This window comes from Bos indicus, chromosome 8 (genome assembly GCF_029378745.1).
Source record: "Bos indicus isolate NIAB-ARS_2022 breed Sahiwal x Tharparkar chromosome 8, NIAB-ARS_B.indTharparkar_mat_pri_1.0, whole genome shotgun sequence".
Lineage (NCBI taxonomy): Eukaryota > Metazoa > Chordata > Mammalia > Artiodactyla > Bovidae > Bos > Bos indicus.
Genome location: NC_091767.1, coordinates 88365097 through 88390759, shown reverse-complemented (window position 1 = coordinate 88390759; position 25663 = coordinate 88365097). Strand labels below are relative to the sequence as shown.

The 25663-nt window shown below is 49.5% G+C and overlaps 1 long non-coding RNA gene across 1 annotated transcript; it reads left to right on the top strand.

Moving 5' to 3' along the window:
- Nucleotide 1: 1 nt before the first annotated feature.
- On the top strand, nt 2-25170 carry LOC139184468 (uncharacterized). Its single transcript, XR_011567968.1, has 3 exons — nt 2-261; nt 22335-22605; nt 24983-25170. It is a non-coding gene; the product is annotated as an uncharacterized lncRNA (long non-coding RNA).
- Nucleotides 25171-25663: the final 493 nt, after the last annotated feature.

The window sequence follows — 25663 nt, the reverse complement described above, 5'->3', positions numbered from 1 at the left end:
GATGAGTGCAATTGTGTGGTAGCTTGAGCATTCTTTGGCATTGCTTTTCTTTGGGATTGGAATGAAAACTGACCTTTTCCAGTCCTGTGGCCACTGCTGAGTTTTCCAAATTTGCTGGCATATTGAGTGCAGTACTTTCACAGCATCATCTTTTAGAATTTGAAATAGCTCAACTGGAATTCCGTCACTTCCACTAGCTTTGATGGTAGTGATACTTCTTAAGGCCCACTTGACTTCTCATTCCAGGATTTCTGGCTCTAGGTGAGTGATCACACCATCATGATTATCTGGGTCATTAAGATCTTTTTTGTATAGTTCTGTGTATTCTTGCCACCTCTTCTTAATGTCGTCTGCTTCTGTTAGGTCCATACCATTTCAATGGAAACATTGAGAGACTTTATCTTTTTGGGCTCCAAAATCACTGCAAATGGTGACTGCAGCCATGAAATTAAAAGATGCTTGCTCCTTGGAAGAAAAGCTATGACCAGCCTAGACAGCATATTAAAAAGCAGAGACATTACTTTGCCAGCAAAGGTCCATCTAGTCAAAGCTATGGTTTTTCCAGTAGTCATGTATGGATGTGACAGTTGGATTGTGACAAAAGCTGAGCGCTGAAGAATTGATGCTTTTGAACTGTGGTGTTGGAGAAGACTCTTGAGAGTCCCTTGGACTGCAAGGAGATCCAACCAGTCCATCCTAAAGGAAATCAGTCCTGAATATTCATTGGAAGGACGGAAGCTGAAGCTGAAACTACAGAATTTAGGCCACCTGATGCGAAGAGGGGACTCATAGGAAAAGACCCTGATGCTGGGAAAGATTGAAGGCAGGAGGAGAAGGGGACGACAGAGGATGAGATGGTTGGACGACATCACCAACATGATGGACATGAGTTTGAGTAGGCTCTGGGAGATGGTGATGGACAGGGAAGCCTGGCATGCTGCAGTCCATGGGTTCACAAAGAGTCGGACATGGCTGAGTGACTGAACTGACTCCATTTCATATGAACCACATCTTCTTTATCTGTTCATCTGTCCATGGACACTTAGGTTGTTTCCATGAATTGACTATTGTGAATGGTGCTGCTATGAACATAAGGGTGCATGCATCTAAAAAATTTATAGTTTTGTCTGGGTATATGCCCAGGAGTGGTATTGGTGGATTGTATGGTAATTCTATTTTTAGTTTTCTGAAGAACCTCCATTCTGTTTTCCATAGTGTCTGCACCAATTTACATGCCCACCAACAGTGTAGGAGGGTTCAAAGGGAAACTTTTAAATGGAGATGTTTTGAGGTACAACTATTCCACATGCAATTAATTTGTTTAATTGCAGGCCTGGCTATGTGCTATGGTCAGTGTGTTTGTCCTGATCTACCCTCACACAAATTTTCCTGGAATTAGTGACTAGAAAAGCCAAATTTTTCATCTGTAGATTAGGAGATTTTTTGATACACGGAGCTGAAATCTCCTACAAAGAGAATCCAAATGCTTTTGTGTAACTTTATTTTGAGCTGCAGGAATGATCTTGGGCATATCCTTCTATCTCATCTGTGCACAGGGTTTGATTTAAAGTCTATATGACACAAGCACCGTGCCAAGAATGCTTGCGTCTGCAAAGAGCAGAGCAGGATCCCAGCCGGGGCAAGTCACATTTCAAAGCTGACTGTTTCAGAGATTAGATTTGTGGCTCACAGGAGTTAAGGGCTTCTTCAAAAATCCTCTGACCTGTGGTGGGCCGGTGGATTCCAAGTTTATGACTCTGTTTGCTAACTCCTCCTGTGGGAGACGAATTCCTTTCAGAGCCATGACTGTGTTAATGAGGATGAGCAGGCTGTGGAGAAATGCTTCGCTCTTTCCAGCAGACAGACTTGTTTTTCTCAGGCTTTGAGAGACAGGGGTAGTGATGATGATGTCAAGAAGGTTGTGTTGCCCCAAGTCTCCCCCTCCCAAGACTGGGGAGTCATAAAACCTCAGTTAATCTGAGTATAAATGCAAACCTTGCATCTGAGGCCACGATGGCAAGGAACAGAGGGCCTGAAGTGAAGGGATGGGCAACCACGTGCATTGTGGTTTCAGAGATCCCCGATTCTTTGATACCCCTCCAAGTGAGAGGTGGGGGTCTCTGTCACCTCCTCAATTCTGGGTGGGGTTGTGGGTGCTCCACCTAATAGCCTAATAAGGTGGGAGGGAAAGTAGGGGACCTTGGAAGCATGACAACTTTGCCTCATCCTTTTGGGACACTTGCTGTCTATGTTTCTTCCCAAGCAGGAAGCCCACCCCACGTGGAGAGGGTTCTCAGGGTTACCAGCCCCCGTGGATCCCAGCTTGGAGTCACCCCATCCTAGACTCCAGCCTCAGTGGGCTCCAGCCCCTAGCTGTTTAGGTGAGCCCAGATGGGGATGCGGATGCTGGAGGACAGAGTCAGCATCCTTGCTGTGCCCTCCCTGAACTCTGACCCTCAGCATCTAGATCATGGCTGCTACTTTAACGTGGGGTGGCCTTAAGAAATAGAAACATCCAGGATCCAGGTAGTGTCTCTTCTTGCTGGGTATAAGACCTGAGGCCAGGACAACAAGGATGATCGCAAACACGAGTGTGACCCTTCTCAAGGGCAACCCTCTTCTAAACCTCTTACAGCTGCTCCCCGTCTGCTCCTCATGGAAGCTGAGGCTCAGAGCCAGGGATCCCGGCTGCTCATGGTAAAGCCCCGTCCCGGGAGGGCTGATGTTCATTGTCAGGGGCTTGAGGGTTGGGGCAGTTGTTAGGTCAGGGAAGGAGGAGAATGCTGAAGGGAGGAAGGAGGCTGCCCCTGCAAGGCTCAGTTGGCGTCCTTGTCCCAGGAATTGTGAACATCCGTTCCTTGGTTTATGTGTTTGTAGGAAGCATAGCCCGGCCATCTGCACACCCTTAGCCCCACCCTGGGGTGGTGGCTGGGGCACATGCCTCTTGCTGAGGACTTACCTGTGGCTCCTTGTTTGTGACATGAGTTCAGAGTTGATTCTGTTGTTTCAGGCTGTGAGCTGACAGGAGGCAGCTGGGGTGGGGCTGCTCTGTCCTCTAAGAAAAAGGAAGATGCTCACTTCCACTGTCTGTGCCAGTCTCCAGCTCTGTACCTACTTTTTTTTCAATTAAGATTATATTTCTTTTTTTAACTTTTTTTTTATGTTGGAAAACAGCCGATTAATAATATTGTGTTAGTTCCAGGTGGACAGTAAAGGGATTCAGCCATATATATCTATATCTATATATAGATATAGATATAGATATATATATACATACACCCTTTCTCCACCAAACTCCCCTCCCATCCAGTCTGCCACATAACATTGAGCAGAGTTCCCTGTGCTGTACAGTCCTTGTTGATTATCCACTTTAAATACAGAAGTGTGTACATGTCCATCCCAAACTCCCTAACTATCCCTTCCTGCCGGTAACCATAAGTTTGTTCTCTAAGTCTGTGAGTCTGTATCTGTTATTTTTTTTTTAATAAGTTCATTTGTATAATTTCTTTTTAGAGTCCGCATATAATGGATGTCATATGACTATATTTCTTTTCAGATAAGTTTTAAGTTCACAGCAAAATCAAGGGGAAGATACATCCTCAGGCTGATAAATGTATGTGTGTCTAGGGTGAGGCCTCCTGGAAGAGGGATAAAGGCAAGAAATTGATGCAAATGTCTTATTTGGGAGGTGACTGAAGACAGTCCTGTTCAGGGAAAGGAGCGGGGAGACAGGGAGGGGAAGTGAGACCATGAAAGTGTGTCGTATTGCAAAATGAGCTCCCAGTGCTGTTTTGGGTTCCAAGGCTGGATGCTGGAGGATGCTTCAGGCCATCCCAGCATGGGTCAGCTGCTGTATCCCTCCCCCAACGCCATGCCTCTTGGCTGAGGCTGCTCCGGGAGGCTTTGGCTGAGGGTTACAGGTCTGTGGTAAGGCCAGGAACCCCCACTGGTTGTTTCAGGGTGACTCAGCATGGCTTGGCTTTGTGCATGGCTGCGGGAGAGCAGTCTGAGCTGAGATCTACTGTGTACCCCAGGGGCCAGGACTCAGACATCTGGCTTGTGGCGAGGTCACAGGATTTGTAGCAAGGAGTTGGGAACATTCCTTTGAAAAGCAATCTGCCCCACCACCCGCCACAACATCCCTCAGGTCCTTCTCTGTTTCCACAGGGGGAGTCCCAGACTCCCTGGTGATAGCCCAGAGCCATGATGGGGTTACAGGATGTCAGCCGTCAGCAGGGCCAGTGTCGCTCAGTGACAGTCTATTCAGGAGGCAGCTCTTGCTCTGGAGAAGAAACTTCTGCCTTCAAACACCCCTTCTCCTAGCCCATGCCAATCGGACTGCCAGTCAGATCACGACCGCTGGCAGCCTTGGGAACTGGCTTGGGGTTGGCATTGGGCCCCATCCAGGCCATCTGAGAGTCATTCTTTGGCCAGTTAACAAGCCAGTTTCCTGTCTCAGTACTTGCCATTTTTGATACTGCACAGGCTAAAGCTTTATTTCATGTGCTGGCTCCCAGGGTCTTGGCTGCCCACGACTGCACCACCAGAGCCGGCAGACATCATCACCTCTGTCTTAAAGATGAAGAGACAGGCCTGGGAGGTGCTGGGGTTCTCCTGATTCACGTGACCTTGGGCAGAATCAAGCCAGGCACCTGATGCTGAGTGCTTGGCATCCTTCCTACCTCAGACCATGTGGCTGTTGAATTCTCCTCAGCATCAACTCTAGGGGTTCCATGGTTATGGCAGAGAACAGGAGCTCACCTGCTTACTGTGCCAGAAAGGGATGAGCAGACTGCCTGTTGGTACTCAAGTCATCTTCCTGATACTCTCTGCACTTTTCACCAAAACCCCCCAAATCATACAAAACACTGAGCTGAGTAAACAATACATGTGCCGGTATGCTTGGGGTGAAATACATGGATATCTGTCACTTACCTTGAAGTGAGCAAAAAATATGCTGGAGAAATGGATGGAATTGACAGGAAACAAGAACAGCGAATGTTCACAGTGACATCTAGGAGGTGGCGTTCACTAAGTGATTCTTTCAACGTATCTATTAGAAATGTTCATAATAATGTGTTGGGAATTCTTAGAGGTCCCCAACAAGTTCCCTTAGGATCACCCGTTCATTCCCTCATTCTGTTCTGATCACATAACAGAACAGAGTTCTGAGGTGGAGAAGGGCCACCTACCCAGGCTTGAAGGGCCCTTGGTGTGTGTTCCTGGAAGCACAGAATTGTCTTGGAGGTCCAGGCAGCATTTTGTAGGATAGCTAGCAGCCTTGACTCAGCAATGACTCCGAGTAGCCCTCGGTCTCTGAGACAAGCCCATGGCTCAATATATGCCTAGGCAGCTGGGAGTAGGGCAGCTCCTCCCCAGGTTGACAAGCTCTGGCTTACCTTTCATTTGATGAGGGAGCCCCAGAGAGGGCAATTCACTCCAGAGATGAGTGGCATACAGCATGCAGGCAGCCATAGTAATCTAGAACCCGGGGGCTTTGAGTTCTTGGCTGGGGATCTTTCTTTATTCTCTTGCTTCTCTTAAGACTCTCAAAGGCTGAGGCAGTCAGTCATTCAGGGCGTGGTAGCAATTCTTTGCACTAGGTACCATTTAAGATACTGAAACACACTGTTAATGTGCTACCTCTCTTACACAGGTCTAAGTAGTTGTTCAATCTGAGGCCAAACAGTTCTTAGCTTGGGTTCATACTGAAGTCCCCTGAGTCAGTTTCGTCATTCCTGGGAAGCTCACAGTATTCCTAATGGCTGCAGCTGACCTGCTCTCACCTCTGTATTCCCGAGCTCTCTGTTCTGATAACATATGTACACAAGGCCACGTGGGTGAGGTGCCGCTGGACTCAGAATGTCTATCAGAGACACAGCAGTGTTTCCAGAAGCTGACAAAATTCTGGGACACACCTATTTCATAAAGTTTGACGTCAGTTTACCCGAGATGATTTAAATTTGGAGCATTTCAGTTTGGCTCTGGGTTCAGGCTTTCCTGGTTCAGATAGTAAAGAATCTGCCTGTAATGAAAGAGACTTGGATTCGATCCCTGGGTCAGGAAGTCCCTTGCAGGAGGAAATGGTAACCCACTCCAGTATTTCTGCCTGGAGAATTCCATGGATAGAGGAGCCTGGCGGGCTATAATCCATGGGGTTGCAGAGTCGGACACGACTGAGTGACGAATGCTTTCACTTTTTCAACTTAGTTATTCAGAAGCATTGAAAGTTTTGCCACAATCTCTGTTGAAACTGGTGGGTTAATCATGTGTTTTTCTTTGTTCCCTCTGAACCATCATAATATTATAGTAGATAAATATAGAAAGGTATAAACTGAGAGGGTTGTGGACAACAGCAGATTAGATGTGTCAACAGAATTTTGGAAAATGGGAAGTATGTGGCTCAGTGGAGTAGATCAACTATACACTCAGTTCAGTTCAGTTCAGTTGCTCAGTCTTGTCTGACTCTTTGCGACCCCATGAATTGCAGCACGCCAGGCCTCCCTGTCCATCACCAACTCCCAGAGCTAACTCTAACTCACATCCATCAAGTCAGTGATGCCATCCAGCCATCTCATCCTCTGTCATCCCCTTCTCCTCCTGCCCCCAATCCCTCCCAGCATCAGAGTCTTTTCCAATGAGTCAACTCTTCGCATGAGGTGGCCAAAGTACTGGAGTTTCAGCTTTAGCATCATTCCTTCCAAAGAAATCCCAGGGCTGATCTCTTTCAGAATGGACTGGTTGGATCTCCTTGCAGTCCAAGGGATTCTCAAGAGTCTTCTCCAACACCACAGTTCAAAAGCATCAATTTTTCGGCACTCAGCTTTCTTCACAGTCCAACTCTCACATCCATTCATGACCACTGGAAAAACCATAGCCTTGACTAGACGGACCTTTGTTGGCAAAGTAATGTCTCTGCTTTTGAATATGCTATCTAGGTTGGTCATAACTTTCCTTCCAAGGAGTAAGCGTCTTTTAATTTCATGGCTGCAGTCACCATCTGCCATGATTTTGGAGCCCAGAAAAATAAAGTCTGACACTGTTTCCACTGTTTCCCCATCTATTTCCCATGAAGTCATGGGACCAGATGCCTGCCATGATTTTCATTTTCTGAATGTTGAGCTTTAAGCCAACTTTTTCTCTCTCGTCTTTCACTTTCATCAAGAGGCTCTTTAGTTCTTCACTTTCTGCCATAAGGGTGGTATCATCTGCATATCTGAGGTGATTGATATTTCTCCCGGCAATCTTGATTCCAGCTTGTGCTTCCTCCAGCCCAGCGTTTCTCATGATGTACTCTGCATATAAGTTAAATAAGCAGGGTGACAATATACAGCCTTGACGAACTCCTTTTCCTGTTTGGAACCAGTCTGTTTTTCCATGTCCAGCTCTAACTGTTGCTTCCTGACCTGCGTATAGGTTTCTCAAGAGGCAGGTCGGGTGGTCTGGTATTCCCATCTCTTTCAGAATTTTCCACAGTTTATTGTGATCCACACAGTCAAAGGCTTTGACATAGTCAATAAAGCAGAAATAGATGCTTTTCTGGAACTCTCTTGCTTTTTCCATGATCCAGCAGATGTTGGCAATTTGATCTCTGGTTCCTCTGCCTTTTCTAAAACCAGCTTGAACATCAGGAAGTTCACGGTTCACGTATTGCTGAAGCCTGGCTTGGAAAATTTTGAGCATTACTTTACTAGGCTGTGAGATGAGTGCAATTGTGCGGTAGTTTGAGCATTCTTTGGCATTGCCTTTCTTTGGGATTGGAATGAAAACTGACCTTTTCCAGTTCTGTGGCCACTGCTGAGTTTTCCAAATTTGCTGGCATATTGAGTGCAGTACTTTCACAGCATCATCTTTCAGGATTTGAAATAGCTCAACTGGAGTTCCATCACCTCCACTAGCTTTGTTCGTAGTGATGCTTTCTGAGGCCCACTTGACTTCACATTCCAGGATGTCTGGCTCTAGGTGAGTGATCACACCATCATGATTATCTGGGTTGTGAAGATCTTTTTTGTACAGTTCTTCTGTGTATTCTTGCCACCTCTTAATATCTTCTGCTTCTGTTACACTACATACCATCAAATTTGGTGTGGATGTGTATATGTTGTGTGTGAGAGATGGGTGATGGGATAATAAATAGGAAATTTAAGATTGTCCTGGTTATGGCTGGTATACAACAAGCCAACCCATAGTGATAGTCACATAGCATCCTTCTGCATTCAGTGCTCAGGAGTTCAGGCAGGGCAGAGTGGGACTGGCTTATCTCTGCTCCTCTATGCCTGATGTCTTAGCTGGGGAGACTCAAAGGCTGGTGGACCAGAGCACCTCATATGGCTCTTCATGTGGCTTGGGCTTCCTCACAACATGGTGGCTGAGTTTTCAGAGGAGGATCTCAGGACAGCCAGGTGGAAGCTGCTTGGCTTCTGTGACCTAGCTTTAGTAGTCACACAGCCTCGCTTCAGCCATAATCTGTGGTTGAAGCATTCATGAGCCTGTCTAGTTGAAAAGAAGTGTCCACAGAGACTTGCCTCGTAATGTGAGGGGGTCACAGAACTTTGGAGCCATGCAGAACCCCAGGGAACTTAGGATCAGAAGCACTGGATACTTTGAAGGTCAGAGTGAGGGTACCGCCACCTGCAGAATGCAGGAGGGCTACTCTTTGGAAAGATGGACTCAGGAAGGCTTTGATCTTGGAAACCTCAGTGAGAGCTGAGAACAGAGAACCCAGACTGAAAACAGATGAATCAAGTAAAAATTTAAAAACTTGCTTTCCACCTAGTCAAGGCCCCTCCCACTCAAACCTCTTTCCCCACTCAACTTTGGTATGCTGCCACCCTGCAGGCAGAATGTTGAAGGATTCTTCCCTGGTGAGACTGAGAAGCCAAAGAGAAAAGGCCTGCAGGATTGACACCAGTGGGTAGTTTCACACTAGTGAAATAGTCCAGCACCAGTTTGATCAACCTACAGTGAAACGACCAGGTGGCAAGCTCCACTCAGCCACACTGAGCTTCCAACTAGCCAGCTAGGGCCTTAAACATGGGATTGATGACTCCAGACACCTGAGCATTTGAGGAAGGCTTTTATCAGGCGCAATGGAGATAGTAACAATAAAGGACAGAAAGAAGAAACTTAAAGAAAGAGAGAAAATGCAGAAAATAAAGACATATCCATGAAGCAATAATGTGGTATTAGACATTTAGAATATGTGAAAGAGTTCTTAGAAATTAAAATTATGTAGCAGAAGTAAATAAAAAGTCAATAGAATTTTGGAAAATAATGTTAAGGAAATTTTTCAGAAAGTAGAAGAGAAAGACAAAGATAGTCACAAGAGAAAAATTATAGACTTAATGAAAGAGGTACAACATCTGACAAATAGGAGTTCCGTACAAAGAAAACAGCAGAGGAAATTATCAAACAGTAACCAAAATGGAAGCATAGGCGTTTTCATGCTGAAAGAGCCACCAAGTGCTTAGCAAAACAAAGACCCATATCAATGCTGGAAAAGGTCAGTTTTCATTCCAATCCCAAAGAAAGGCAATGCCAAAGAATGCTCAAACTACCGCACAATTGCACTCATCTCACATGCTAGTAAAGTAATGCTCAAAATTCTCCAAGCCAGGCTTCAGCAATACGTGAACCGTGAACTTCCTGATGTTCAAGCTGGTTTTAGAAAAGGCAGAGGAACCAGAGATCAAATTGCCAACATCTGCTGGATCATGGAAAAAGCAAGAGAGTTCCAGAAAAGCATCTATTTCTGCTTTATTGACTATGCCAAAGCCTTTGACTGTGTGGATCACAATAAACTGTGGAAAATTCTGATAGAGATGGGAATACCAGACCACCTGACCTGCCTTTTGAGAAATCTGTATGCAGGTCAGGAAGCAACAGTTAGAGCTGGACATGGAAAAACAGACTGGTTCCAAACAGGAAAAGGAGTTCGTCAAGGCTGTATATTGTCACCCTGCTTATTTAACTTATATGCAGAGTACATCATGAGAAACGCTGGGCTGGAGGAAGCACAAGCTGGAATCAAGATTGCCGGGAGAAATATCAATCACCTCAGATATGCAGATGACACCATCCTTATGGCAGAAAGTGAAGAGGAACTAAAAAGCCTCTTGATGAAAGTGGAGATTGAAAAAGTTGACTTAAAGCTCAACATTCAGAAAATGAAGATCATGGCATTTGGTCCCATGACTTCATGGGAAATAGATGGGGAAACAGCAGAAACAGTGTCAGACTTTATTTTTCTGGGCTCCAAAATCATGGCAGATGGTGACTGCAGCCATGAAATTAAAAGACGCTTACTCCTTGGAAGGAAAGTTATGACCAACCTAGATAGCATATTCAAAAGCAGAGACATTACTTTGCCAACAAAGGTCCGTCTAGTCAAGGCTATGGTTTTTCCTGTGGTTATGTATGGATGTGAGAGTTGGCCTATGAAGAAGGCTGAGCGCCAAAGAATTGATGATTTGAACTGTGGTGTTGGAGAAGACTCTTGAGAGTCCCTTGGACTGCAAGGAGATCCAACCAGTCCATTCTGAAAGAGATCAGCCCTGGGATTTCTTTGGAAGGAATGAAAAAAAATTAGTTTCAGCTAAAGCTGAAACTCCAGTACTTTGGCCACCTCATGCAAAGAGTTGACTCATTGGAAAAGACTCTGATGCTGGGAGGGATTGGGGGCAGGAGGAGAAGGGGATGACAGAGGATGAGATGGCTGGACGGTATCACTGACTCGATGGACGTGAGTCTGAGTCAACTCCAGGAGTCGGTGATGGACAGGGAGGCCTGGCGTGCTGAAATTCATGGGGTCGCGAAGAGTTGGACACGACTGAGTGACTGAAATGAACTGAACCGAACTGAATTAACATTATCACATAACTCAGGATGCCAGGGATAAGAAGAAGATACTAAAAGCTTCCAGACAAAGAGAAATAGGTCATATACAAAGGATTTGCCATGAGCATACCATCAGCCTTGTCAGAGCAGCACTGGGGGGTCGGTGGAGTGATGCCTTCCACATTGGGAGGAGAGGGGATCTGCATCCTGGAATCTTATACCCAGCCAAACTATCAGGCAGGTGCATAGCTCAAATAGTTAGTTCACTGCTAGGAAACTTGATTGCCTTGTATGTAAAAACACCCCCATTTTCCTTGGTTTAGATTTATGTGGAATCCTTCAGGAAGGAACAATAGAGCTACATTTGGTGTAGTATTTATCCAGGGTTTACTCTTATCTCCTTGACATATCTTGCCCTTCAGGGTATCTCCCATCTCTGCTTTCCTTTGGCCAAGCTTGAGAACACAGTGATAGGTTTTCCCCAGTTCCTGAAAGTAGAGTGTTCCTATGAAACCATAAGCTGAAGTGGTGTAGAGTGAGAAAGCAGTTACCTTAGCACACATTTTGCTAACAGTTGCACAAAATCAAGTGAGATAAAGCACAGATACTCATGGACATGGTTCAAAGCTCTGGAGACTTGATGCTGAGATGCTGAGTGTACTTTCTGGGAAGAAGCTTGGTGGTGCCACCATCGCTGCCTGGGGTGAGCTGTGCTTCTGTAACGGCCACTGCAAAACACACGTCGAGTACTATATTCTTTTTTTTTTTTGCCTTTTTTCCTAAAAGTGAAAATCCTCTTCAGATTTCTTTTGGTTAGCAAAAACAGGTACTAACATAGGTCTTTCATAAAAGCAAAGTGGTGCAAGGTGAACTTTCACAAAGTGAGGGATAACTGAATACACAGGTGGTTTTGATATCCTGGATCCATGGGCTCATTCTGCCTCCTCTTTTTTCCCCCAAACACTCCCCATGTATTCCATTTTCTCAACTACCTTTTGATCCTGTTTCTTCTTTTAAAATAATAAATAGAATGCAGAAAACATTAAAGAGAAAGTCCTAATTCACCCACTTTCCAATTGCATCATTCTCCCTCAGTGTTACTATTTACAAGCTGTTTCATGTTTTGTTTAGGAAGGTCTTCCTTGTGACAAGCTTATAAATATCTCCTCCTGCATGTTCTATTAAATTCATATTTTAAAAGCATGTTTAATCCAACTGGCATTCGTTTTTATGTGTGTTGTGAAAAACTTGGGTTTTAGCTGAGGATATTTCCATCCTGCTGAGCTTACTGATGGTGAGAACACCTGGCTTCCCATCCAAGGGACATTTTCAGTCTCACCTCACTTCCCCTGCCGGGTATCTGGCTGCATTCCCACTTCTTCCTCACAGTGTTTTATGCTCTAGCAAAGTTCCCTCCTTCTTCCCTGGCTGCCCCACCCTGGAGTCCTCTCCTGGCTCCTCGGCCTGGCCTCTACCCTCTCTCCACCTGGCTTGTGACCCCCTCCCCCTAGGGCACTGGCCCCCCCCTCCACCCTTTCTCCTCCTACCTGCTGCCCACTTACTTCCCTCCCCAACACCTGTCTCTTCTGTGTCCTTGAGAGACACCAGGGTCACTTATGCTTCTCTTTCATATACTGTCACTACAAGTCCTGTGGACACTGCCCTTACTGGGTGCAAATTTCCAGATTTTGTCCCTCCTTCTCCCTCCTGAACCCATAGAGGTCCCCATTTCCTCTGTCTGAACTTTCACATCTCTGGGCTTTTTCTGCAGGGCCCTTCCTTCTGCCTCGAACCCCCTCTTGTAGTCTGTCTGACAAAACTCAGGTTTCCCTGAGAACCCGGTCTGACTCCATTCCCTCGCTTCACTCCCTGAGCCTTCCTCTCTGTCTGCGTCACCAGGCCTGGTCCTCTTCTTCGGTGACATCTGTTCCCTGTCTCTCATTAATGAGGCTGGAGCCCCAGTCCTCCGGTCCCCAGGCTCTGGTGCTGGAGCCTCACATGGTCAGGCCTTGATGAGAGCACGGCTGAAACACACACTGTCTCTGGGAGGTAAGGAGGACAGGTAAGGGCCTCGCATAAGCAAGGCGGGTTGCCTTAGGCGGTGCTGTCAGCCGGGGCCTCCAGCCAGTGGCCAGCCTGCCTACTGGGAGTCGGGCTGCAGCTGGAGGAGGTCAGGCCGCCCCGGCACAGCCCTTATCAGTTTAGCTGAAGGATTCAACCAGGAAGCTCCGTGGCTGGGTGCCCTGCCCGAACTGCACGCAGATTCTTAGGAAAAGAATGCATTTTATTCTTCCAAATCCCAAAGCTTTGTGCAACCCTGAAAAAGGAAGTGCCATGCCATGACTGGGCTGCCCAGCACCCCTTACAAGGATGGTTAATGGCCCCAGGTCTCAGGGCTGCCACCTCAGGGCTGGGTCGGACACATATGCTCTGTTTGGGTGCTCTCCCTAAGTCTTGAAATGAACACGGTGCAGCGGCTCCTTCTCCTTCAGCATGAGGTTTTAATTTCCTGGTCCTCTGAGTGTGGGGAGTGACGGGATGTCTGGCCGCTTGGCCGAAGCAGATGCCCTGACCTGGTTAGAGGCCCGCGTCTGGAGCAGGCAGGGTCACCGTGGTCCTTCGTCCTCTCAGCACAGAGGAAGTAAGAGGACCAGCTGTGTTTCAGGCTCAGATACTGGCCAGCGCCACAGTGGAGGTACCGCTTCCCTTGGTGGGAGCTTTTTCTGCAACATCTCTGTCAGTCTGTTGCAAGCCTAGCTCCACCCCTGACTTTCTATAAATCTGGGACAGCAAGGTGCCAACACACAGCTGCCAACACTTCCTCCTTCCTCCTTGGCAGACACCACTGAGTAATCAAGGTTGTGCCTGAATACAACCTCAGAATCCTTCTCAACACCTGCAGAGAGCTGCCATCTGGATGAACATTTTAGACCACCTATGCGGTTAGATGTGCTGTGAGTAAGTCATTCATGGCTCTAGTGTAAACACTGGCCCATGTCCACAATGACAGTCTCAGTCAGGACTGTGGGGAGCGTTGCCGGGGCTCCTGGTTCACCTCTTTTTATTTATTTATTTATTTTATTTTTTAACTTTACAATATTGTATTGGTTTTGCCATATATCAACATGAATCCACCACAGGTCACCTCTCTTATTTCACAGGTGAGGAGGCAGAAGAAAGTGAGTGCTGGATGGTTGATGTGTGTTCAGGCATGCCCTCTAGGAGAGGGGGGAACATATGCCCCATTTGGGCTAGCTGCATTTAGGGGTTTGCTCTTGGGGATTGAGTATGAGATTGATGTTACAGGCTCTGATGAGTGTGGCTGTGAGGAGCTCATGCACCCCCACGCAGCCCTGCATTTCCTTGATGGCAGAGCCATGCTTGGAGCATAGCATGTGTGCTGGTGCCGTTTCCACACTGGTACCTGGGCCTGTTTTCCAGATGAAGACACCGAGGCTCAGGGTGGCCAAGCGCCTGTCCAGATCGCTGGTTGGTAAATCTGAGCCGGGTGAGGGCCAGCTCGTCTGTTCCTCTCCACAAGAACCTCTCTCTAAGACTGCTCAGTGCCACTCTCTGGTTCCTTTGAATCTGTCTTGTCACCTTTGGGGCATTTCTGCTTGTTAGAAAGAATCTCACACCATCAGGACCAAGGCTGAGGCTGGCGAGGTTTTGGTCATCCCCACAGTGTACAATTGGTCATCCCTACACTGTACAATGGAGAAGGCAATGGCACCCCACTCCAGTACTCTTGCCTGGAAAATCCCATGGACAGAGGAGCCTGGTGGGCCGCAGTCCATGGGGTCACTAGGGGTCGGACACGACTGAGCAACTTCACTTTCACTTTTCACTTTCATACATTGAAGAAGGAAATGGCAACCCACTCCAGTGTTCTTACCTGGAGAATCCCAGGGATGGGGGAGCCTCGTGGGCTGCCATCTGTGGGGTCGCACAGAGTCGGACACGACTGAAGTGACTTAGCATAGCATACAGTGTACAAACTGAGAAGAGGCAGAGGCCAGAAATGCATCTTCCCCACCCTCTCCCTGCTCCTTTGGGGTTTAGCAGTGGCCTGTTTCTCTCTCCATCCCCTCCGTACCCTCAGTTCCTTATCCTCTGTCCTCCAGTTCCCCTGCCCTCCGCCCCTGGCCATTCCTGCAGTAAGGACGTCTGCACATTGCTGCTCCCTGTTGGCTTCTCACTCGCTCTGCTCCATGTGGGCCACCTCCTCAGCCCCTCCCTTCTCAGCCCTTGGTGCTGTCCTGGGTTTTCAACAGATGCCTGACCCATAAGGACATTTAAAAATAATTAACTTGATCATATTTTCAGGATAAAAGAACATGTCACAATTTTATGAACTCCAGGAGATAGTGAAAGACAGGGAGGCCTGGCGTGCTGCAGTCCATGGGTTTGCAAAGAGTCAGACACCACTTAGTGACTGAACAATAACAGAGTGTACAATAATGAAGACAGTGTTCTGCTGGAGTGGAAAAACGGCTCTCCACAGGCAAACTGGAAGCAGCACCTGGAACCTGTTAAGGCCTCTGTAGATGTCTGCAGTTAGTTGCATTTCTGTCTTTATTAATAATGCCTTTTTGCACAAGCAGATTGGCCTGACTGGAGTCTGGGGTGTAGGTGGGTATATAAAACGTGCCTCTGTACACCTGACTTGTCATTGCAGCAGGTAGCTTTGCTTTCACAAGGACACGTGTCCCTGGATGCTGCCCTGTGAGCACTGGCCTTACACATGGACAGTGTCGCGGCCACCTCCGTGACTACGCTTGGTGCTGCCGGTAGACGGGGACACGTTTGTGGAGATGATTGAAAGTGAGAGAGAGGTTTCTGTCCTGGTGATCTATTGCCACATACCCACTACCCTGCATTCGGAGATTCAAAACAGCAATCATTTTATTGTATGTCCTGATTGTGTGGGTCAGGAGTCAGGGCAGGGTAGGGCTTGTCGGGTCCCATGCTCCTCCTAGAGCTGATGGAGGTAGGTGATACCCTTCTGGTGGGTGAACTGGTCCAGGGCATCCAAGACCACATTGCTCACATGTCCAGGGTCTTGATGGCAGCGCTGGCCAGAGCACCCACATGTGATTCCTGCAGGGTCCTTGGACTTCCTCCATGGACTCTTCCAGAGTAAGAAGTTTCCAAGAGAGGAGGTGAAAGTTTCAAGGCCCAGCCCACCACCCGTCTCACTACCACCTCCCTCCTGCCATCCCAGTGATGCTGAGATGTTGGTAGACACAGGCTGGGAAGAAACTTGGAAGACAGGGACCCCTGGGACATTCTGCCAAGGACATTCTCAAGAAAGAGAGAATGGGCTTTGTGCCCTGCACCTCCTACTGCAGCAGCACGAGCCTTGTGTGTCCGGGGGCACCACCATCAGCTGACGCCCTCCCTGTGTGTTCTCTAGCCCAGCGGCAGCTGCCCCACACTGCACAGGCCACAATGGCTGTGGACTGGACTTCCCCAGGGTCAGCACCAAGCCTCTCCCTGAACTACGGATGCTGACATCTGGCGATCCCATGTCTGGAGGCACAGGGAAGGAGCTGGGCCCCACAGCCAGTGGTTCTAATTAAGAACCTGAGGAGCAGGAAGGCTTCTGTGCAGAGGAGCAGATGTGGAACCACTTCCTTCTAGAATAATTGGAGGTGTCCTTCTTGGAAGAAAATGAATTGAATGGGTTGACAGTGTGCCTTGGAGCCAGCCCAGGGGCTGTTCTACCTGGAGGGTCATCTTCTCCTGTGAGTGCTCTGTGCCAAGGCCACTTGACCAAGGAGCCGAAGCCACTCTGGCTGGTCTTGCTGCATCCATGTGAGTGTCCTCCCTTTGGGCTGTGGCATCTGAGTCTTCTGTTCCCTGTCTTAGAAGGTCTGTCTTTGCTTTTCTGAATATCTGACACTTATCCAAGCCCCCTCTGCTCACCCTGGAGGTTCCCCAGACCCCTGGCCCTGAGCCCATATGGAATTCTGTCCAGTTCCATGAAAATGCCATGGAGAAGGTTTGGCCTTTGTAACATGGTTACCCTGACCTTGGTCCAGAACTTGGGCAGGGCTGGTTGTGAGCTGTGGCTGCCCACAGGTGGGGTGCAGGAGACGGGAGCTTTGTGCCTACCCAGGGCTCCCCAATGCTGGTCCATCACCCTGTGTGCATGGCCACCTCCTGAGGACAGGAGCCCCTCTCTGGGCTGCCATCTTCTCCCTCCTGAGGGGTCCCAGCCGGCCCCCAGCTGAGGTCCTTGTCCTGTTGGTGTGATGCCCTCACTGACTCCCATCAGCTGCCCCTCTTTCAAACTGCCTGAGCTTCTCACAGGGGGATTGGGGTGTGGGGTAAAGCCTCTCTCCCCCCGCTGTCCTCCCAGGCTCCCCACACTGAGACAGGTTCACAGGCTTGGGAGATGAGAGAAGGTATCCCTCTGTGTCACCGCAGCTGGCTGACCGCCAGGTGTTGGGAGGGTGGGGAGAAACACTCGAGGAGGAGAAGCTGAGGGTGAGAGCCACAGACTTTTAACGCAATGACATTTCCCTCCACAAAGACACCTGTGAGGCTCCCGTAACACCTTATACATCTCCTGGACTTTAGGCAAACCACGTTGGGGTTCTTCTTTTTTTTCCCAATATTTATTTTTATTTATTTGGCTGCATGGGGCCTTAGTTGCGGCGTTTGAACTCTTAGTTGAAGCACATGGGATCTAGCTCCCTGACCAGGGCTCAAACCCGGGCCCCCTGCACTGGGAGCATGGAGTCTTAGCCACTGGACCACCAGGGAAGTCCCACGTTTGGGTTACTCTTTAATGGAATTATCCTGCCCCCCCCCCCAACAAAGGAAAATCGATGAGGTTGCATGTGTATCTGCACAGTCTAGTCTTTATAAAGACAATGTCTTTTTTGATGGAGATTAAGCCCCACCCCCACCTGACAGAGAGGTACTATTGTAGTTTCTGCAGACAGGAACCTTCAAGTATTAGAAATTCAGCCCAGGAGGAAGTGGTAGAGTAGGAGACAGCCTCTCCCTGCATTGCCTTTTACAGCTTCCTGCTGCATTTAGGGTAGAGCATTTATTTATTTATAATGTATTTATTTTAATTGGAGGCTAATTACTTTACAGTATTGTGGTGGTTTTTGCCATACATTTACATGAATCAGCCATGGGTGTACATGTGTTCCCCATCCTGAACCTCCCTCCCACCTCCCTCCCCATCCCATCCCTCAGGGTCATCCCAGTGCACCAGCCCTGACCATGCTGTCTCATGCATCGAACCTGGACTGGCAATCTATTTCCCATATGATAATATACATGTTTCAGTGCTATTCTCTCAAATCATCCCACCCTCGCTTTCTCACGCGGAGTCCAAAAGTATGTATTATACTTGGGTTTGAAGTGCATATTTAAGTAAAATGTGTTCTAAGGGAAATGTCTAAAAGGTTATGCATGCTTGCATGCTTAGTTGCTTCATTCGTGTCCAACTCTTTGAGTCTGTGGTGGCCAGGCTCCTCTTGAGGAGGAGGCAAGAATCCTGGAATAGGTTGCCATGCCCTCCTTCAGGGGATCTTCCCCACCCAGGGATCGAAACAGAGTCTTCTGCGTCTCCTGCATCGCAGGCAGATTCTTTACTGCCAAGCCACCAAGGAAGCCCCTCAAAGGTTATACTTTTCTCCTTTAGTGAGACCCCGTGCCTGGCTCATGCACCTAGGTGGCTGCAGGTGGAAGGCTGGTTCTCAGGGCCCAAATAGTCCCCAGCAGCGTGTCCTGGCCTCCCGGCTGCTGAGGAAAGAACCTGCTTGCATTTTGTAGTTTGCAAGCAGCTGCTGCAGTGGTGAGGCCACTGAAACCTCTCATCTTTGGTGCCTAGGAGGCTTTGCACGTGGCATTCTGTAGATTAAAAAATCGGAGCCAGGACTGGGAACATGCCCCAGGTGCACGGGTGAGGGACACAGCCCTGCAGCGAGCAGAGTACTCGTGTGTAAACCTGCAAGCACAGAGCACCGGCCACCTCCTGGGCGTGTGCACAGCATGGAGTCAGTGTTACCACTTTCTGGAGTAGTTCTCTTGCTTGAGCAAAGGGAGGGTGCAGCTGCTCCTGGTGCCTCTGTCTCTCCTGGCTGGGCTGGATGGCAAGCCAGCTCTGTCCGCTCTCACTGGCTGCACACCGTGTAAAGACCCGCAGTCCTGGAGGGATCTCTCCCTGTTGTGATCCTGTTTATCATTTCCTTGGGCTGAGTCTGAGGCTCAGATCCGGTGGCACATCTGAGAGGCTGGCCCAGCAGTGGGGCATCCTTCTGGGCTTGGGGACAACGTTTGAGTGTCTCTGGACTTCGGTCCAGGGCAGGCTGGGCAGGCGGGGACCTGGAGGACTTAGATTTGAGGTTGGGGAGGGCAGCCGGGATGAAACGAAATCTCAGAGGAGGGGCCATTCCTTCCTGAGAAGTGGTTTTTTCCTAGGACCAAGTGCTCACAAACAACACAGAGTATAGACGGAAAAACAGCATCTCCTTGGCTCCACCCACTCCCTGTGGGCGGCCACGTCCTCAGTTAATTGGAAACACAGAGGAAGCTGTTGCGAAATCCAGCCCCTCTGCCATCTGCGCCTCTGTGGGCTCTTCACCGTGTTTATGGACTGAGGGTCACGAGGTGTTGTTAGCTTCCGAAGGGGTCCCGGGCCACAGATAGCTCTCTGGAGAGGGAGGCTGGAGCACGTGCATTACACAACCCAGCCAGGTCATCTGACCACTGTACCGAAGGCTGCAGGAAGTTTGTCAGCTGACCCTGGGTGCGCAGGCCACCTGCGAGCCGCCCCCAGGCCGAGGGCTCGCTGTACTGTAAACCAGCCTTGAGGGGGCGGTCTGGGTACCCGCAGCATGGCTCACAAACAGCTTCCCCACCTGCCTGGGCGCCCAGGGCACAGCCCGGCCTGCACGGCTGGGTGGTGCCCCCTCTTTGTGGCTGGCCCGACCCATGGCCGGGCTGTGACAAGGCAGAAAGGGAGCGGTGTTGCTGCTCTGTGGGCTGTGGGGAAATGGGTTCCCCGGGCCACGGGGATAATGCGTGTGTGGGGGTGGCTATTAGGACTAGATGATGAGATGGTTGGATGGCATCACTGACTCGAAGGACATGAGTTTGAGCAAGCTCCGGGAGATGGTGAAGGACAGGGAAGCCTGGCGAGCTGCAGTCCATGGAGTCTCAAAGACTTGGACACGACTGAGCGACTGAACAACAACAGTTAGGACCAGGGTTGTGCCAGGTGGGACAGGCCAGACCCCGTCCTTTATCCGATCCTGCTGCCTGCACAGCTATTTGGAGGCAGGAAGCCAGTAAAGGTGCTCCCCTCAGCTCCCTCCTGCCAGGTGGCATGTGAAGCTGCCCAAGGTTGACATCAACTCCCTGCACCCTACTCCTGTCCCCGGGACTGCTCTCCCCACCACAATACCTTCAGCTCTGGGGGTGGCACTCACAGCACTGATGGGAGGTCATGGCTTGACCTCGAGACATTGCATCTGTTAAAGTACAGATGATGTCACCCACAGCACCATCACAGATTTGGACCCTGAGGGTTCAGGAAGAGGAACAGGATGTGGGCAGGCCTCTTGAGGGAAAGGAACACTTATGAGAGGGACTGAGATCAGCTGGGATGTTAAGACAAACGGTCCAGGTACTCCCCTCCTCCCACACTCCTAGAGTATCCAGAAAACAGGCCCAAGTGTCCCCAGAACATAGGAGTTTTGATGCCACACTCTCCACTCACACTCCTGGGGCTTTCGTGGACCATCTAGTCACCCCAGTATGTCCTACCACCCACGCCCCCAGAATGTTCTGACCCACTGGTCGCCAGGGCAAGGCTGGAGGGAGAGTAGGTGAGCAGGCTTCCTTGGAGCCCCAGAGCTGATGAGGGGTAGGCTCTGTGTGAACTGCATCCTCTTGAGAGAGTGTCTTGGGAGGGTGGCCTTGCCCTGATCTTTTTAAGTGAGGTGGGTGGGCCTGGCATGGTTCCTGCCCTGTGGCACGTGACCCTGTGAAGATTTCAGTTTCCAAAACAAGAGCATCCCCCTGCCATGCGAAGTCCAAGGCCCTCTGGTTAAGGCACCAGGCAGGCTGGAGCCTGGATCTGCACCCTGCTGCTACTAGCGGGGTGACCTTGGGCAACCAGTGTATTGTTGGGCTGAAAATATCACCTCCTTCATGGGATGTTCTGAGACACACCAACGGGAGAATACATGTGCAAGCCTGAGCACAGGGAATTTCAACCTCTGCTCATTCCTTTCTTCCTTATTCAAGAAGGGAGAAAGGTGAAAGTGGCTTTTAGGACCAGTTCCTTGGAGAAGAGTCTCAGGTTCCATCGGAGGGTGGTCTGCTTCAGTGTCTAAAGGCAGCCTGAGATGGGGCAAAGAGCAAGAGCTAGATGCAGCAGGGCCCTGTCCCCAGAAGCCTGCTTTCCAGGTTAGGGATGGCATGCAGTTAAATTCAGAAAGGCCCCCTGCTGAGCCTGGTGTCCATGTGTGAGTGGCTTGCTGGGCGCTGGTTCCACAGGGCCTGGGATCCTGCACTTGTGAGTGTGAGAGGCAGCGGCATGCAGGGCCAGCCAGGGCAACGCCACCATAAAGGTCGTAAACACACAATAAACGGTGATAGACAGGCGCCAGGAAGCAGCGGCAAACCGGCTGTCACCGAGTTCTGCTCCAGGACTCTGTTAAGTGCTGACGGTAAATGCTGTGCTGGCACTCAGTTGCTCAGACCTGTCTGACTACCTGCAACCCTATGGACTGTAGCCCGCCAGGCTCCTCTGCCCACTGACTTCTTCAGGCAAGAATACTGGAGTGGGTTGCCGTTTCCTTCTCCAGGGGATCTTCCCGACCCAGGGATCAAACTCCTGTCTCTTGTGTCTCTTGCATTGGCAAGAGGATTCCTTTATCTTTGAGCCTCCTGGGAAGCCATAATGGCAAATGGCCAGGGATAAAATTCAACTGTTGATGGGGATTTTTAAGGACTCCTCAGGCTTTGTTAGCCCAATGCCGTGGAGTGTGTGGGCTGGGACTCCAGGGCTTCAGCATTAACCATGAAACCTCTGATAAACACAGATTCCTGGGGTCTCCCTGCAGAGATTCTGGTTGGGCCAGGGCCTGGGTATGTACTTTCCTAGAGTTGGAACCACTGACATAGATAAGTACAGAGAGGAGCTCAGCAAGGTGGTCTTCTCTCCAAAATCTGTTGATGATTGTTGGGGACACTGCTGGCAGGTGCCATGTCTAACCTGTCCAGACCCCTTCTCAGGTGGGGCCAAGTCATGAGGTTTCAGATGTTACCTTCCCAAAGTGTCAGTTTCTCAGTCATATCCGACTCTTTGTGACCCCGTGGACTGTAGCCTGCCAGGCTCCTCTGTCCCAAGAACCACACAAAGCCTTTGGCCTTTGTCTCCAGTCCTCTTTTCCTTTCTCTTTGAAAACTCAGCCAGGTTTCACCTCCACTGAGACTGACTTTCCTCCTCCCTCTGTATACTCCAGGTCACGCTTGGGGACACATGAAGGATATGACACCCCCCCACACTTGTCAGCTTCTGATCACACACCGAGCTGGATGATGAAGACAGCTGTCCAGCACACTGGAGGGGTGGTGTGTTCCAGCCTGCGTATGTTGGGCAGCCACCTGGAGAACCTGTTTGTTCACTCTCAGGAGGGAGCCAGAAAGAGCCGGTATAAGACTGCCCCCTCCTCTGCCATACTGGCTCCCTGCTGCAGAGACCAGGAAGGCCCCACCCTCTGCAGGTGAGCTCAGGTGAGCCTTAAGCGGTTTTTGTGATGTGGTGGAAACCTTCCAGCTTGATGAGGCCCACAGAGCCCTGAGCTTCCTATTAGCTGGGTCACCTGGCCCCTCCCCTTCACAGCCGGCCCCCCCTCCACCTCCCCACAACCATGAGTGTGTGGACTTTCTTAGTCTTCTTTAAAGGCACAGGGAGATGGATTTGCTTGCTCAAGTTCAGGATTGCTCTCAGCAGGGGTTGGACCAGCTGTCGGAGCCCGTAAGCCCTGGCCAAGTACTTCAAGCAGACCAGAAAACACTCCCAGAGAAGTTTTATAACCAGTTCTGATTCACTTTGTTTGAGTTAAATGTGTGTCTGTAGTCTCCACAAAGCCTAATGTTTCTACCACAAATACTAAAGTCTGGAGCAGGTCGAAGGTGGAAGATTTCTGGTTTATCAGTTTATCTTGTGTTTGGTAGGAGACCCATGTTATGCCGGGAATGTGGTGTGTCTGTCCACATACTGATTGCATTAGAGAAGTGATTTAGATAAGGTTACAGATGTTGATAAGTCCAGTTTTGAATCCTGGCTCACAAAGACACAGACTTCATTTTTTTCACAGCCGCAGAATACAGACCTTAGAGGTGTGGGTTCAGCCTCACAGCCATCCTCACCTGCTGGACCGAGGACCAGACAAAGCCTCTTGTTTCTCTGTGGTGGGTTGGGTGACCCTGCAGAAACTGTGGGTACATGTGGATTGCTTTCTTCCCATGGGATGGGGAGAGCTTGTGTCCGCATGATTAAATTTGGGAACTTGGGGGCACTCCTAAAAGAAAGATGCTCACAGCTGAGTCAGGTGAACGGGCAACTGGAAAAGATGGGCAGGGGCATCTGGTTAGCCATCACTGGGGAAGGTGACTCTGTGTCTTTGGGGTCTGACTGTTGTGGATGAGATGGATAGATGAGGTCCATGGAGAACAGCTAGAGAAAGGTCAAGCAGAAGGCGTGGTCCTTGTCCTTGGTGCTGCTTTAAGACTTCCCTGAGTTCAAGGAAGGCTGATGGAGAAAGCCCATGAAGGGTGTCACCCCCCTCTGGCAGGTCTGCCCATATCCCTGGGTCCAGTGCAGACTATAGGACGGATGGACTTTGGAGGTCACAGCCCAAGGGGACATGGAGAGCAGGAGACAGAGACTTCCATCTGATTCCAACTAGACTGACTTGGCTTGGTCACCCAGCTCTGCTCAACCTGGCCACAACCTGTGAACAGAGGTGACATCAGTTCCCGTTTGTTCCCAAGCTGTGAGTGTTCCCCAGACCTTGCCATGTTCCATCTTCACAGCAGCCCTGCAAGCTGGGATCATCTCTCCTGCATTTCCCACCAGGCAGGTGCATCTCACAGAGGCTGGGAAAACTTTCCGCATCTGGCAACTTGGCAAGGGCAGAAGTGGTCCGTCACCTGCAGGCTGGCTTGGATGCCTGTTGTTTGTGGCCCCACCCCACACCAGGTTCTGGTATAAGATACAAAGAGATGCCCTGAAAGAGATGTGAAGCCCACAACTGGGAACTCGGGCTCTCAAGAGAAGGAGGAAGCCTCCAGGTTCTGAGCCTGGTCAGCTAAAGTGTAAACCTTGGAGCCTTCCTAGTGGTTCAGATGGTAAAGAATCTGCCTGCAATGTAGGAGACCAGGGTTTGATCCCTGGGTTGGGATGATCCCCCAGAGAAGGGAATGTCAACCCACTCCAGTATTCTTGCCTGGAGAATTCCATGGACAGAGGAACCCAGCGGGCTACAGTCCATGTGGTCACAAAGAGTTGGACATGATCGAGCAACTAACATTTTCACTTTAGAATATGTGGATCTGGGAGCTGGGACTTATGGGGTAACTTACAGATTCTTTGCCAGTGTATGAGAGACATCCCCCTGTCCCGACCCTGGCCATGCATCTGAGCTGGCCTGGGCCCACAAAACCAGCTGTGGCAGGGCCATTGTGTTAGAAGCAGAGACTAACTGGTGGCCCTGATGGAACCCACATACTCAGCAGGGCTGACATTTTTGTGGATGGTTCTTCCTGCCACACAAAGGTGCCGACAAAGGCAACTTGGAGGGTTCACAGAAGGCCTCCTTCAGCCTCTCAGGCTTTGATGCCTTGCAAATCACAATGGGATGCACGCTCTGCGGGGGTGCGCTCTGTACTGCCCCCTCTCCTTGTCTCTGCCACTGAGGCTCATAGCGGAGAAGGATCTGCAGTGCGTCTCCGAGGGGCATGTTTGGTTGAAACAACAATCCCTGGGACTACTGGTGTCTTGCGGGCAGGGCCCAGACTTACCTGAAATGCTGCTACCACAAACGTTCAGGGAAGATCTAGACTTCATGTCGCTCAGAGTTTTGTTGATCTTTGCTTATAATTTCAGAAAACCACAGCACCAGTGGTGATGCCATGTATGAAGCTGAATCACTGAAGTTCCACCAGCTGTCAGGCTGCACTGCTCCTGCTGCAGCTCAGAAATTTTACATTCGATGCAAGTATTGGAGGATTTGAGCATGGTGTCTCAAGCAGTTGCGCCTAAACATTTACTATTAAAATAGATGTTACTATAAATTTCTTTTCTTTTGTTTTCTTTTATATTGACATTAAGGCATTTTTTGGGCTTCTCTGGTGGCTCAGAAGGTAAAGAATGCCTGCAATGCAGGAGACCCAGTTTTGATCCCTGGAGAAGAAAACAGCAACCTACTCTGGTATTCTTGCCTGAAAAATCCCATGGACAGAGGAGACTGGCGGGCTAAAGTCCATGGGGTTGTAAAGAGTTGGACACAACTGAGCAGCTAATACACACACAAGGCATTTTATTTTCTATCTCTTTCAATCATCTATCGATTATTTTGTTGCAGATACATTATAGTATCCAATTATTTAACTTCAGAAGAGTAAAGAGATGACCACTAATACTTGCTGTGAAAGGGGCAGACTGACCAGACCATCCACAGTCAAACTGCAGCTGGAAGTGGCCATGCAGCCCACCTTCCCCTGGTGGCCTGCCTGCTGGGAAGGCAGCTGCACCTGCACCAGGCCAGCTCTGCCCCTGCTTTCCCCC